This window comes from Gymnogyps californianus, chromosome 20 (assembly GCF_018139145.2).
Source record: "Gymnogyps californianus isolate 813 chromosome 20, ASM1813914v2, whole genome shotgun sequence".
Classification (NCBI taxonomy): Eukaryota; Metazoa; Chordata; class Aves; order Accipitriformes; family Cathartidae; genus Gymnogyps; species Gymnogyps californianus.
This window is the reverse complement of record NC_059490.1, coordinates 2,572,076-2,587,253: the sequence shown is the minus strand read 5'-3', so window position 1 is coordinate 2,587,253 and position 15,178 is coordinate 2,572,076.

The window sequence follows — 15,178 nt, the reverse complement described above, 5'->3', positions numbered from 1 at the left end:
GGTGGCTATTTGTATGTGGGCAATAAACTCTGTGACTTGGTTTTAGTGGAAGCAATAAGAAGGTACTAAAATCCTGAGAGCCACCTTAAAAACGCAGCACCAGATCTTCAAATGATTACGCCAGCACAGCACCGCTGAAGCTTCCCGAGTGCTATTGATTTACACCAGTTGAACATCTGGCCCATATGCTTTGTATTATTAAATACTTCTGTGATTATTATGTGAACAATTAAGATTCATGGAAATGAAAAAGCAGGCTATGAATTGTGCTTTCACTGCAATTCAGGAGGAGGAATTGCTCAGGGAATGCACTGCCTTTTACTGTAGCTGTGCGGTTTGTATGTGTGTTTTTCTAGAAACCAGAAAGTGAATGGGACCTCAGGAGATTTTCCAGGCCATCTTCTTCCTCCAGGGAAGGGTCAGCTTCAACCCTGTCATATTTGCTCAATATGTTTTTGAAACTCTGACACTTGAGACCCCACAGTGTATCCCAACACTCAGTGCTGGGGCTGAAGCACCGTAAGCATCTTTTCCCCCGTCCAACCTACCTCTCTCCCTGGCTGCTCTCGAGCTCTCCAACTTCTTGTCCTGTCCACCACTGCCATAGAGAAAAGCGCGGTCCCTTCCCCTGCCTAGCAGCCCTTCTTTTTACGCAAAGCTTGTTATTTTGTTTGTCTCTTTTGTGTAACATTCAGTCTGGTCAATCATGTTGGAATTCAACGCAGAGAAAGTCCAGACAAGTCTAAGTAAGTGTTAACAGTGCAAATTCTTTACTTTTTTTTTTCCTTAAGCCTGATTCCCTTTCATGGTTTGCTGCTGAAGTATAGAAGTACATCCAGCCATAAGAGAAAAAGATCCATCTTTCAGCATCAGGAGATTAAAGGAATAGACTGAGATAACATTTTGCAAACCTGAAAGGATTTGAAAATCCCTCTCCTGCTATTTCTGGAAAAAAGTCAATGGCAGGGCAAGATTATCTTCATTAATAGTGTGAGAATGAGTGTTGGCTGCAACTTTTGTTTAACCTGAAAAGCACCATTCAGCAGCTGGGTTTCCACATCTAAAATAATATCCGGAGAACCAAAAATTCTTTGCCACACATAAAATCATCCTCCGGTTGTGTGTAATGGAGCTCAGCAGTGTAATGTGCGGGAGAGAAGGATAACCTTTTAACATCTCCACAATCCCCAGGGACTGGCGCGTTGCTGATTAACAGATGCTTTGTGACTTGAAGTTCCCGAAGTTAAAGCTTTGCATGTATTGCACAAGTCACTGGTTTTATTGAGGGCTTGAGAGAGACATATTTTTTGGCTTTTATCCCACTTTTCAGACGTGGCATGATGTAAGTGACTGCTCTGAAGTGAAGGCAACTGTTCTTCGGAGAGAGCTAAAGCAGCGTTGTGGGAACTGCTCTGCAGGGCCTGACCCGCGGTACCCTGCCTCTGATGGGGGCCATGGGCACCTTCTTCACGAGGTGTTTTGGGGGCTCACCTCAGCAGCATGAAGCATGAGCAGGCATACCCTTTCCAAAACACCTCACTCTCTTTAGATACTCGACATGTCTGGAGGGGAGGGTTGTTACTTGGGGTTTTGTTTTTGCTGATTCCATCCGGGCTTCAATTTCTGCACAGAGCTATGGAGGAGCTGCTACAAAACCCGGCCTCCTGTGCAGCCTTGTGTCAGGCGAGGTGAGAAGGGCATCGCCTTTGAAGTAAGGCTCTCCGAGGGGTCTCTCTACGTTTGAAAAACAGTCTAGCCAAGCAGCTCCAGTGTAGGACCATGTTCCTAAGCCGACTGCAGCCAAGCCAGCGTTGCCCACCCACTAGACGCCGTTCTTCAGTTCCCTGACCAGCGTAAAGCCTTGTCAGGCCATGGACTCGGTGTGCAAACCTCAGTTGCTTTGTCCTCACTGAGATTTCAAGTAGTATTGTCTCAAGTGAAAAACATACATTTCTATGCTAAAGACAAGGCTGCAGGTAACTCAATTAACCAAAGTAAAGTGGTTCAGTGGCAAAATTAGGAAAAGGACCCAGAAACTGCCAGGGACACCCCTCGCAAAGGTTGAGACCTTCACTTGAGGCCGTGCAAGTTTTTTTCCCCCTGACTTTTTTGCCTTTGGATTAGGCAGGTCTTTCTGGAGGACTTTCATTTATGTGTCTTGAAGTCAGGCAGCTGTTATCTGTTCTCCTCCTGAAAACATCCAACACTTGGTCGATCACTGCGTCTCTGCTACAGGAGCTGCACGGAGAGCCGGGGCTGTGTGCAGGAAGAAGGTCTAATTAACAAAATCTACACTCCAAGAATTTGCTATTTTCAGGGCACTTCTTCTCCACCTGCCAAGCTGTGCTTATGTTAGCAGTGCATGGCGAGAGGAGTTTTAAAACAAGTGCTGGAAAAAACCCAAGCCCTGTCCCTGAACAAAACACTGCCAGCTCCCCAAAGAGTTGTATGACAGACTGAGAGCCCTGTAGCTGTCAGTTCTTCATGCCCTTTGGGGGTCTGCTTATTATTTTTGAATACTTTACCTCTCCGGTGGTTCTTCTGGCAAAGTGTCACCTGTACAAGCAAAAAATAAGGGTCTTACTATGGCTGCCTTTAATTCTTGATATAAATAGGGTAACTATGACTTCTGTTGTTGTTATAATGATAATAATCTGCATTTGATTTACATTTTGTAGGAATATAAGAGGTACATCTTAGAAGAAAATTGTGTCATCGGTCACACCATGTACCTCAGTAAGGTGAACAGATGCAGGCTGGTGCCTTTTCCAAAGCCTCGTGATGAAGCAACAGAGAGGTGAAAGTATTCAAAAATAACCAGAGGCAGAGCAAGGGCTGCATCACAGCCCTTCCCTTCCCAGTTTCGTCAGTCACGCTCAAATCAGTGACATTTCATGTGCGAAGGGCAAATAAATACAGGAAAATTATTTGGAGATGGAAGTTCAGAGAGGTGTGGAGAAGGAAGGATTCGGTGAGTGAAGGTTTTGTGAAGAGAATCACTGGCTGGGATTGCTTGACAGAATTATACTTCATTACTGACGCTTCGCAGCCTTGATTTTCATATTTATTTGTGACTCTTCTTTTTTAAACCACGGGCTCTTTTGACATGAGAGTCATGCTGTGTAAAGCGCTATTGATTAGAGTTTCTAATTTCATGCCATTACAGCATGACCATTGGGGAATGAAATGTATTTTATTTTTTCCACCACAGCTATGCCAGCAGTGCTTGGGATGCAGCCATCGCGCAGGCTGTCAGCAGCAGGCATTTTCAGCTAAAGATCTTTGCTACTTGAGCCAAAAGGCGAATTTGCCCAAGGTCTAAGCCTCAGCTCAGTGTGTTGTTCCTGGAATTAGAACAGATCAGTGGCAAAGTGTATTTTGAGGCCAGAGGTTTCCAGAAGGATGGCTGACTTGGGGACTTTCCATTTTTCACTCAGGCCTGCAAAAGGCCATTTTTTTTCTCCTTCCAGAGGAATGGTTGCCATTTGCAGTAATACCTGCTGTCTTCCCACCATCTCTGGTTTGGTGCTCAAAAAAGTGAAGGAGATCGCTAAAGGCGTAGGAGAATCCCAGACGGCGTCTGCTGTGATCATGTAACGTACATAATCCCCATTATGTACGAGCTGCAAGAATGAATCGATTGTAAACCTGAGAAAGACCTGTCCCAGCCTTGTTATAAATAGTTTTTTCCTCTCACATGCTGGATTTGGGCCCTTCTGGAGTTTCCCAAGGAAAGGGTTCAGGGTGACATAGGGGAGTTGGTGCATTAATAGCATCTCACTCTGTTGGTGCTGCATGGGGGCATCTTCCCCTTCCCTCTTCCTTCAGGTATCCCCCAAATTCCTCGGGTTTTTTGGTCTGTCCCAAAACAATCTGTAAGAGGATTCCTTTAGCCTTTTGCAAAAAAAACACCACCTTTTTTTTTTCCCTGTGTAACAAAGGCTTATGCTATCCTGAGGTAAAGACACCAGGAAGATAAAGTGAGCCTAAGTCTGCAGCTGAGCTTGACTCTAATGAGTTTCCCTCACGGTATAACTAACGTGGCTTGTCTTACACTCTGGTTTTACCTCTGAACAGTAGATATGCACTAGCTGTCCTGAACTAATGAAGCTTTCCAGCAGTGAAGACAAGCTCTAACGGAGCGGCTATAGACGTGTGAACCCCTTACAAATAGCCAGATGAGAGACGAGTGAATGCTTGAAATCTGTCAAAGGGGAACCAGCCGAGAAAGTTCTCCGACTTCTGCTTTATTCCAGGAGCTACTGACACCCGCCGGCGGGTGATGAATTAGTGCAGCACAGCTGGAGCTACTCGAGGGCTGCAGATGTGAATCCCAGAGCTGTTCCTACGCGTACTTGAGCACTGGAGGTAGCGTGGCCGGTTCTGGGCTTCCCCTGCAAAAAGACATCAATGTGCTGGGGCGAGGCTGAGAAAAACTGGGGTTCTGAGGAGGCAAAGGGAATATCTTATTGCTCTCTGTGACTCTTAATAGGAGGGTGTGCAGAAGACAGAGCCAGACTGTCCTCGGAGATGCACAGTGACAGGACAAGAGGCAACAGGCACAAATTGGAGCATGGGAAATTCTGATTAGATATGATGTAAAAAGTGTCCACCCTGAGGATGGTCAAATGCCATATGAGGGGCCCAGAGAGGCTGTAGGATCTCCAGTCTTGGAGATGTTCAAAACTCAGCTGGGAAAAGCAACCCGGTAAGTTGGCCCTGCTTGGTCTGGAGGTCATGGTTTTAACTGTGGCTGGTGTGACGTGTGTGTGACACCGGGGATGACACTGCTGATTTCAGTCTAGTGATGCATTAGGTTCAAGCTTCCCAAGCAGAAGCCCAGTCCAGCCCTAGCTAAATCTGCCAGGTCAGTCCACTTACTTCTAAATGACATTGGTCTGATTCAGCCTTGCAGGATGCGTCTTGCTGGCACTGTCCTTGCTCTCACTGGTGGTTACAAGTGCAACCCTTCAAAATAGGAATCAGGAGTGGGACGCTGGATATGGCGCTCTACCAAAAAGCCATTCCTAAAGCCAGCAGGAAAGGAGAAACCTCTGCCACCACGTTGTGAGCCATCCGCTTCCCAACGGCAGCTCCACCCTGGGGAACAGGTTGGTGAAGTCTCTTGATTTCACTGTTGGATGTGGTGAGATGTTCAGTCTCGCTCACCTGCACGGGGTGATTAGCCAGCACCCCTCTGGGCGCGGGGCACAGCAGCCCCTGGGAATGGGTGTCGGGCAGCCAGGCTGGGCGGTTCACTTTAGTGCCATGCTAGTCTTACCCTTTTGTTTCTGGAAGGTGCCCCAACTGGAAGCTGTATTTTAAAATTCAAAAAGCTGTGTCTTCATGGAGTGAGCAAAAGGCTTTTTGGCCTCAGCAGGAGCACAGCCTGGTCTGTAGCATCTCAGAGCCTCAACGGAAAGGGATCATCCTTGTGCCGTTCTCGTCACTTCATACGTAAGTCCCCACTCCGCTTTCCGCTCCGACACAGAGGCTTCAAACAAGGGTCTGTCTCTGTCTCCTGCGCAGCTTTGGCTTCGCCCATCACCTGCACACATCAGATTGGCACTGCTGGAGATAACGGCGAGAGATGCCATCGCTCACGGTCCATCTTCTGCCACTGCCTGGCGTCAGGGTTCCCTGAGGAATCTCCTCCAGCAACCTGCAACACAGCCAAGAAACCCTGGGAGGGGAGTGCTTGGCCCCTTCCCCAGCACTCGAGTTTCAGTGTAACGCAATCCCGGTGAACTCCATACCTACCTGCTGCCTGCAGAGTCCTGTGGGCTTTTGCCGGCTTGCTGACATTTATATACATTTCTAAATATCATGGAAGTATTGCTGGGAGAGGGAAATGTGGAATGAATGACATGGACTTGCAAGCAGCAAAGGGAAAAAGGTAGTTGAGAGTTTGATTGTAGTAACCGTGCCAATACCCCCCGAGGAACGAAGCCTCCTGCAGGCACAGTGCCTTTTCCAGGAGATGAAATGAACTTCTTCAGGTTTAGCCCTAAGTAAACAGCGGTCCAGCTCATAAAACATCCTGAAGTGCAGAACTGTTTACAGACTTTATTTGTCTTGAGCCTTGTGGTCTGTGAGATCAGAGGCAATTTTATTACCTAACTTTGTGCAATGTCATTCCAGAAACAATCACAAATGCCATGTGAACGTTTACCATAATGAGGAAATACATTACAGCCTGAAAGGGTGGCAGTGTCTAATAGAAATACACTTCTAGAGCAGCTGAGGGCCAATCCCAAGGATGGGCTCTTCCTTGCTTCTTTTTACTCTGATTTCTGCCTTCCTCTTAGCTAGAGCTGAATGAGGGGACATATCCAGACCCTGGTGCTCCCTGACACCCTGACTCCCTCTCCCTGCAGCCGGATGCTCCCCGCAGCTGGACACAGTGCAAAGCCAAAGGGGCAGGACTGAGCCTTCCCTCCCTGGTAAGGGGCATTGGTTTTGGGGAGCAGTTCCCCACAGTGAATTAGAGCCACGGCTGCACGGTGGAGGGGGAGCAGCGGCGATGCGCAGCCAGCCGGCTTGGATTGCACGTAAAATGGAGCTTGGTCAGCTTCCAGTATTGGAATTTAGCCTTTTATTTTCCAAGGAAGATGCAAGCAATTTGTCTTTAGGATGCTATAAAGGCGCCTTCAAGAATATCATATAGTCTGCTAATGCTACAGAGAACCTCTTAAAAACTTAATTGCCTGTGTCACCAAATGAGAAGAGAGTAGTCCCTTGAAAGATCCTGTGTTTTGAAAACACACAGTCAGTTCTAAATACTTTCAAATGGTATATGCTTCTTTACTCCTGCTGAAAATAAGAGTAATTGGTGAGCACAGGATAAAGGAGATTATCTGAAATGTTTCAGCACTATTTTCTTGTTCCCTATTTTTTTTACAATGCAAAAAGACAGCAGCATTCTTGGTCTGTGACCAGACAAAAGGAGAGGTTTTCTTCTCGTGCCAAGAGGCAAGCGAGACATAGAGATCTCAACAAAAAAGTGACTCCTTCAGTTTGAGAACATCTCAGCTCCCATCCCCAGTTCTCTTTGCCCCTTTCCTCACACAGCCTGATTTTTAGGGATCACTAAAAGGCAGACGAACAAACCCAATTAATCACAATTACAGCTGTGTTTCAGTATTGGCTCAGGGCAGTAGAACCCGAGAGTCCTGGAGGCACCAGGGCTGCCTGGTCCTTGCACCACATCCAGGCAGAGGGAGGCAGGGTACAGCCCCTGGTTGAAAGGACCAGACATTGAGCACTGGGATGAATGACGTGACTGAAGCCCCAGAGCAACTGGTGCGCTGAAATCCAGATCTCATTGCCACCAGAACACACAGCCTTTCTAAAGGAGAAAAAACATTTAAAAAACAAAGTCTGCTACCCACGCTTTAGAAGAAAATGGGCTTCATCAAGCACAGGTTCCATAGAAGAGAGGTCCTCAAGCCAAGAAACTGTCACTGGAGCCAAGGTAGTTTTGGCTGAGCGATGCCTTCCAGTTTTGGCCCCCTGCACGCGTGATAGATGCAGCCTCGGTTCCTGCTACAAGTTTGCTGCCCACGAGGATGACAGATAGGGATGTTTCCTCCCATCATTTACTCGTTGTGCTGACTCACCAACATCTCTGTTAATTCTGGGGAACAGGAGACCTCGAGCATTTCAGTTTGGTCACTCACCCATTGCTTTTATTTTATTTTGGCCATAAAGTTTAGCATACAGAATTCTTTCATCTCAGCCTGGTCGGAGCTAATGTAGGTGTCTGCTGTCATTGTGTTCGTTCATTAAGGACTTGTTTCACTCTCTGCATTTTCCTGTGTGGCCCATGATGCAGCATAGTACCTCGCAAAGCAATGTCCACTGTAACATGATGTGACATCTGAAACCTCAAAGGAGTCACAGGCTTATGCTGACTGTACTGTTGATAAGTTTCCTTTGCACCTGCTCTGAAAGCAGGAAAAAAACGGGTGTGATCTATAGCTTTAGCAATTTTTTTTTTTAAATGTAAGCATTCACTGGTTTTTTGTGGGCAAGCAGATATGCAAAGCACAGCAGATGTCTCAGACTTCAAGAGACAAGGGAACATTTCTCCTCGGTCCTTAGATGAAATGGACTGGGCTTTGCTCCAGAAAACAGGAACAATTAATCCATCACTGCACATGAACTTATATGAGCTAATATTGGGTATTTTAGTTCTGATGTATGTGCTAAATGAAGTAATCATTCAGGATGTAAAAGTAACGGCTTTGGGAAAATGTTCTAAAACACAGTGGCTGAGGCACGTGGGGCTGAAGTGGCACCCAGCTGGAGCGGGCACCGGCACGGCTGTCGCTCCTGCGCTATTTCTGCGCCGGAGCAGCAGGAAGACAAGTGCACCGGGACTGAGCTGCACGAGGCTATACTGAGTATCCTCTGAGCACAGGATGAGTAAAGGCTACTTAGCCGAGACAGTCTGCAGAGCAGTTTCAGTGTCTTGACACATGCCACCGGCTCCGGCCCCCGTCCTCAGCGGCTTTATGCTGAAGGTGCCTCTGCGTTGTGCTTTACATGCCAGGGTGAGTCCTTCCTCGCGTTATCTGCCATCCTAGATGCTCTGCTCTGCAAGTACCACTAACCACAATTACACCCTTAAGCAAGAGACAGCAATTGATATTTTGTCATTGGGATTTTTTGCCATGACTTTTGTACCCACCTGGAGTGAACAAACTATTACAAGTTTCATCCAATTATGTTAAGTGCAGTTGGACATACTGTGCCGAACACAATCTCTGTTCAGTGGGAGAGAGGGGCAGTCCGTTATCAGCTCGAGGCACCATCATTCATTAAGACATCATTTGCCTCTCACCAGCAGAGCCGAAGCAGCAAATCTATAGGATGTCATAATAAGGTGTGCTAATGAAAGATAGGCAGAACAGGATTAACAAAAGGGTCGTCTCCACATTATACCTTCCTCTTACTACTTTGCTCAGTCCCCGTCTTTTATGATCTCCTGAGGGAACGTTTCAAAGGGGTGCGTGGAAGTGAGGCCCACAAATCCAATTAATTGCTGATGTGGTTTGTGCCTAGAATCACCATGCGCCACTTAAAAAAACCTGCCTGAGTGCAGCAGACTATAAAAAGGAAAATACTGGGCATACAGTGCTGTAAATAAGCCTCTTGTCCATCCCTGCCTGTTGTTCTTGCCCTGGGCTAGGAAAGTCTCTGATAACTAGTTCAGCACCTTTGCTCTCATGGTCCAGTTCATCACGTAAGAGCACCTCTGCCCTTCTGAACCAGTCCAGTTGGGATCTTATTTTCACTGGAATTACTTGATTGATGTACCAGAGGCTAAGTGGGAGAAAGAGCCCACTTGCTTCCCAGGGTCACAGCTCCTTGGTCTCAGGCAGGCAGGACTCGCTGGCTGCTTACAGAGGTCATCCGTCCTGGAGCAAGCGCTGGGGAAGTGATGGCATATGTCCTCCGTTCCCTTCTCCCCCCCAGCCCCATGTTGGCCATCATGAGCGTGTCTGGGGAGGAAAGCCAGAGTTAAAGGTTGTGGTTAACTCCTTGGCCTAATCAAGGTGCAACTGGGATTCAGTGAAGTGTCTTCATGGCAGGATGCATCTTGGGCAAGTCGTTTGGGGCTGCACCTTCCATTTTGTCCACCTACAGAGCAGCCCTTTTGCCTTTCATGACCTTCATCACTGGACTGAGTGTGGACAGCTCAAAGTTTTTCTAAGTGTAAAGAGAAGATGCATCGGAGTTCAATTTTGCAATGTTTGTACAACTACAGATCTTTGCGGGGGAGGAGAGAAGGACATGCTTTTACCAATACAGTTCTACATACATGCATATATCCCAATACGTAACTCTAGTAAATATGCTATGACTGTGATACAGACATAGTGATGCTGGTATTGAAGATGCTTTTGTCAGCATCACATTATTCACACATGAGGGTGGCTAGAGTGACTCTGAAACGATTGCACAGAGCTGGGCTGGACTCTAGAATTGCCACCTATAAGCTCTCCCTGAGGCATCAGAGGAACCAACCGGTGGCAGAGTTTCCAGAAACCAGGCTTCAGAAGTCCCATCACTCATGGAAGAGGCAGGGTTAGGACACCGACACTGATTTTGTGTTTCTGCTGACACTTCCCTTATAATTCTGTCTACAGTAAAGCTCTTGTTGGTATAGAAATGCCGTAAAAATTCACATCCTAAATCACTTTGCTCTGACCTGGCCATAGTCTGTCCCATGAGTTACTTGTAGGAGATGATGACCAAGACCCATGGTCCTGAAGGAGTATTCTACATGGTGCTGGAGAAGGGCTGAACTAGTTGCCTCCTTGCATTTTCCAATCCAGCTCCAAATCTGACAGCAGAAGCTCTCCGTTTCTGTACCGCTGTCCATCTGGGCACAACTGAACCACGTGGACACGAGCAAAGCAGGGCCGGCTGGCTGCCCTCTTCAAGCGGCCGGCGCCTCGCCAGCTTGGCAGCAGCCAGGGCAAGTGTGAAGCACTGCACACTTTGTGTGCTAACAGGCAGAAGCCTGTGCGATGATGTGCTTAAACATGTGCAGTAATAACATTAACTTACACCTTTTGCAAATTATTAGTAAGGCGGGTTTCTTCCCTGCCTTGTGTGTGTATAGTACATAACTATGCACATTAAATTTAGCCTATTCCTTGCAATTTCTTCTTCCCAGACAACAGCCACTACCTGTGGCACTGGGGACCCAAGCAGTTAGTCCAATAACTCACCTACACAATCCTACACAATACATCCCTGGAGAGAACGAACTGAGCGCCTGAACGCATGGGTGAATCTTATTTCTATCTTCTGTACTGTTACGGGTTTTATCTAATTATCTGACTTTTTACCTCCTACAATGTGTTTTTCTTCCCAGCATGCCTAGAAGAAGCACTACACCCAATTGCCCGAAAGGGAATTGCTGTGGAGACGGATGAAGTGACGTGACTAAGGTCTCCCAAGGCCTGTGTCAGAGAAAGGAGCTGAACCTGGGGCTCTCCCAGCAGGGACTGAGCATTATGATGTAGGCTCTGGATGTAATTCAAGAAAAAGGATTTCACGGTTGGAAAAGGGCCCACCGTAAGTCCTGCCCTACCTCTGAAGCCAGTGACAACAGCAGATCAGCAGAAGACATCTTCTAATATTTTCCCTTCCCAGGGCATCTGTGCAGCTTACTGGGAAAGGCATGGCATGTCCACGGCTGGACTAGATGTGCAGCTCATTCCTTCATTTGCCTTTGGATTCCCACTTTCGTGTTGGTATGGTATCAGTCCAGCCCTGCAAAATTGAGTTTTCTTTTTACTATTCCCAGAAATACCATTTTCCAATGATTTTTCCATTTCCAGAGCGGGTCAGACTGTCATGGCCAGTGGCTCCATTGTGGTCTGTAAGTGAATTAGGGAGGTGACACAGGACTGCGGCAGAGTGGCATGGCCAGAGCACTGCCACCAGCACAGCAACAGCCAGAAACTTTAAGGCCGTTCCCCAGAGAGCACTTCAGGCTGCTGGGATTCAACACATTTAAACAGGACCCATGGACCAAGGCAGATGCTTAAGTACCCATTCCCATGAAGAACCTCTTCTAGAAAATCCCAAACTGAGCTTGAGCCAAAAGCGCAGGAGATGATCTTGCTTCAAACACTGTTAGAAGGAAGTCTCTTTGGCCAAAATTTCTCTTGCTATTTTTCTGCACTCCAGTAAGCCTGGCTGCTGTCTCCAGCCTGGAGATGACTTCATTTCACTAGATTTCTCATCCCAGGCTCTCCGTGCCTCAAAAGCAATTGTTTGTGCTGCAGTTGGAAAATGTGTATCATCACAGTTGCCTTTTTTTCCACTGCAGAGTAATTAATCGATATTTCTCATGGAGGGCTGTCAGTTCTCATTACACTGGGCTTTCACAAAGCTGGGGTTTTTTCACAGAAGTGGAATATCCAAGAGACACTTCATGCTCAGGCTGAGGTCTCTGCTTCACACTCTTGCTCGCTTTGGGCTGTGAGAGTGTGAAGGCAGCACGGCAAATTTCACATTGCGGGAGGCAGCCACGGTTGCAGAACTCTGCCGGTGTAAAATGAATGAAGGTTTTCCTGCAAATTTTTCCGTGCAGCTCTGTGCCATCTGCTGTGCGCCTGTGATATGGTGCCAAAGGCCGGGGAAGGAGCAAGGCGGCCTAGAGGTTGCAAGCCGGCAGCCTTTTGCTAATGCAAGCTCGTGACCCCGTGCCAGCTGTGGAATTAGGATGGCACTTTTATCCCAGCACGGGGTGGCCAAGGATCACCATCCCAGCAGCGCTCCCTACTCCGGTGCACTGGCATAGGTAGGGTCTGCCTCTCTAAATGTATGATCAGTCTTAATCTGATGACCTGAGGGGAAGGGAGGTGCACGCTGCTCCCTGCGCGATTGCGGCACATGAGAAGCAAACACTGAGCAGCACCGACAAAACCGTATTTGAGTCTTCCATTAGGCTCGCGAGTTCCTTCCTGACTCCGTGTATTTTACTGTACAATCCAGTACTGGAAGTCATTATTATTACAAAGAATCACTAATTCAATAACGCCACTATCCTGCATGAATAACATCCATACAGTATTAATGCATTTCCCCCCTCATATTCATTGCAGAACACAAAAGCTGTTAACAGAACGCAAGAAGTCTTAAGGCAAGGATGCCGTTAATGCGACAGTGACTGTTACCCAGGCATTGCTAACGCCAAATTGAAGCTCTGGAAATTACGCTTGCAAAGCACATTTTTGGATGCCATTCACAAAAAAAAAAAAAGGCTAAAAGTTAAAACTTCAAATAGAAGTAGGAAAGCTGCCTGGCATTACACGATAACATGGCACTTTATTATCCCTCTTCAATTGTCTGATGTTTATGCCTTTGTTTAGCAAGTCTGTTCGTTATCGTTCTCCAATTAATGGAGACTTTTTTCAGATTATTTTTACGAAATTCTCATTTAATTAGCAATACAGCTGAGCCTCAAATGGCAGTTTTAAAAATATCCTTCTACCAATCAAGCAGCCAAATGGTCTTTCTGAGGTATTTGCAGAATTGTAAACCTTCGTTTGTCTGCTAATTATCCCCCTGCTTAGATGATGGGAATGCGAACACCTGACAATCAGGGGTTATTCACCGGACGCTTTCATTGCGCACGGTGTGGAAAAATACGAATTTCACTTATTAAAACCTTCTCATGGGCTTTTCTTAAAGAAAAGAATGGGATTTATGAGACGATTTTCAGATTCCACACAATAGATGGGGAAATAAAATAATGGATAGCAAATAATAGAAAACAGGCGTGACAGGAGAAGTCAGGCATTCTACAGGCGCAGAGCAAAATGGGAGGAAATACGTTTATAGTACAATAACGAAAGCAAAAAGAAAAATAAAATCAACAGTAAAATTTCAGTGAATGGGCCCTCCTGCTATACAGCTGGAGACCATCATGGTATTTAGCAACGAATACACAAATAAGCTTAAAATGCATTTTTGCCATATATTGATGGATGTATGTAGTTTCGGTAGAAAAAATCCCTTAATCTACCACGGAACTGCTTCTACATTTGCAAGGGAATGTGGCAGCTTTCCAGGTCTCTGCTGTTCAGCTCTCCCATTGTGCCGTGCTCTGTACGACGCTGCTGCTCTCCAGCTCCGTGGGATGGGTGAGCACATGCAACTCATTGCAACGCGACCGCTGCCTGCGTCCAGCACTGCTGGGTCAGCAGCAAGGGGATGGTTATTAGCTGGATAAGGGGAAAATTCATGTTTTCATAGCACAGGGTTACAGGGCAAAATACTAAATTTGAGAAAAAAGGAAACATCTTATGTTTCAGGTTTTAAGCCTAATTCCAGCAGGAGATAATGAGACTTCTGCCCATGCCAGAGGTGGGGTTTGGATGCTGTTGGTGTTACGCACGGTCCGAGGGGACAGCTGATTCAGCCACTATGGCTTTCCAGCACTGCTGGTCTCCTTTATGTCCAGACAGTCCTCTGAAGCCCAGACAGGTAGGAAGAAGGTAAGTGAGATACCAGCGCGGCCCTTTCACATGGCTGAAATGCACTTCAGATTTGCAGGAGCCCACCAAGCATCCTCACCAACTCTAACAAGCTCCAAGAAGTGCTTCCAAGTCAGTGTTTGGGGTGCAGGGAGAGAAGGCACTAATGCCTCCGCCCAGGCATTAAAGGGGAGTAATGAAGTAGTCTGCTGCTGCCGGATAAGTGGAGAGGATTCCCCGGAGAGTCACTTTGGATCTCCAGCTGCAGTAATACGTTGTTATGAATCTCTATCAGTGCACTTGTAGTGCAGCTGGAGAGTATGTCTGACATTGCCTCCAGTGACCTTTTCAATATAGTCCAAGTGCTGCGGAGCTGGTGCTTCAAGAGGAATTCAAATCAAATTTACTCAGGCAGAAAGGATTGGCCCGAGGATAGCCCTACCACTCCCTTCGCATTTCTCCTTGTCATTCTCATGGAAATTGCAATTCTTTATGCATGGTGCTTCTTCCTATGCTGCTGCAAATGTCTCCCTTTAAACAACAGGAACAGCCACCGCACTTTTAACGGAGGGTCCCCCCCGGCCTGGCAGTCACGGCCGGGCGCTGCGGGTGATGGGTGCTTGCAGATGGTGCCGGCGGCAGCAGAAGTCAGAGGATGAAGGTGTGAACTTGAACGCAACCTGGCGAAGGGTCCCAGCGTGGAGCTGAGGAGCAACATCTTGGTGTGTAACACTGCTGGCTCTGGGGTGAGGTCTCTGCCCTTCTTGGGGCAAAGCGCATGTGTTTGGGAGGGGGAAATGCTGGGTTTTTTCATGTGCTTCCCTGGCACAGTATGATTATTTCATACATGTTTGTATGAGGTGCTTTAAAATGTAATTTCTTTGATTAATTCGGTGTCTGTATTTTCACTATTTTGTTCGCTCCAATTTATGACAAAACTGAACAAAGTGGGTAACAAAATATAGCCCTGTCAGGCTCCTGTCTTCACGGATATAAAGAAAAATGTGAAACTGTCAGGCACACAAATGTGCCAAACCCCAAGGAAAATTATTACATTCTGCTTGACATTTACTTTAATTTTACAAAATTCTGTAATACCATTATAAATAATAATAATAAAAAGCAGCATGGAAATATTGTTAAGTGTATTTATTTTCATTTGCTAGCTTTGTGAT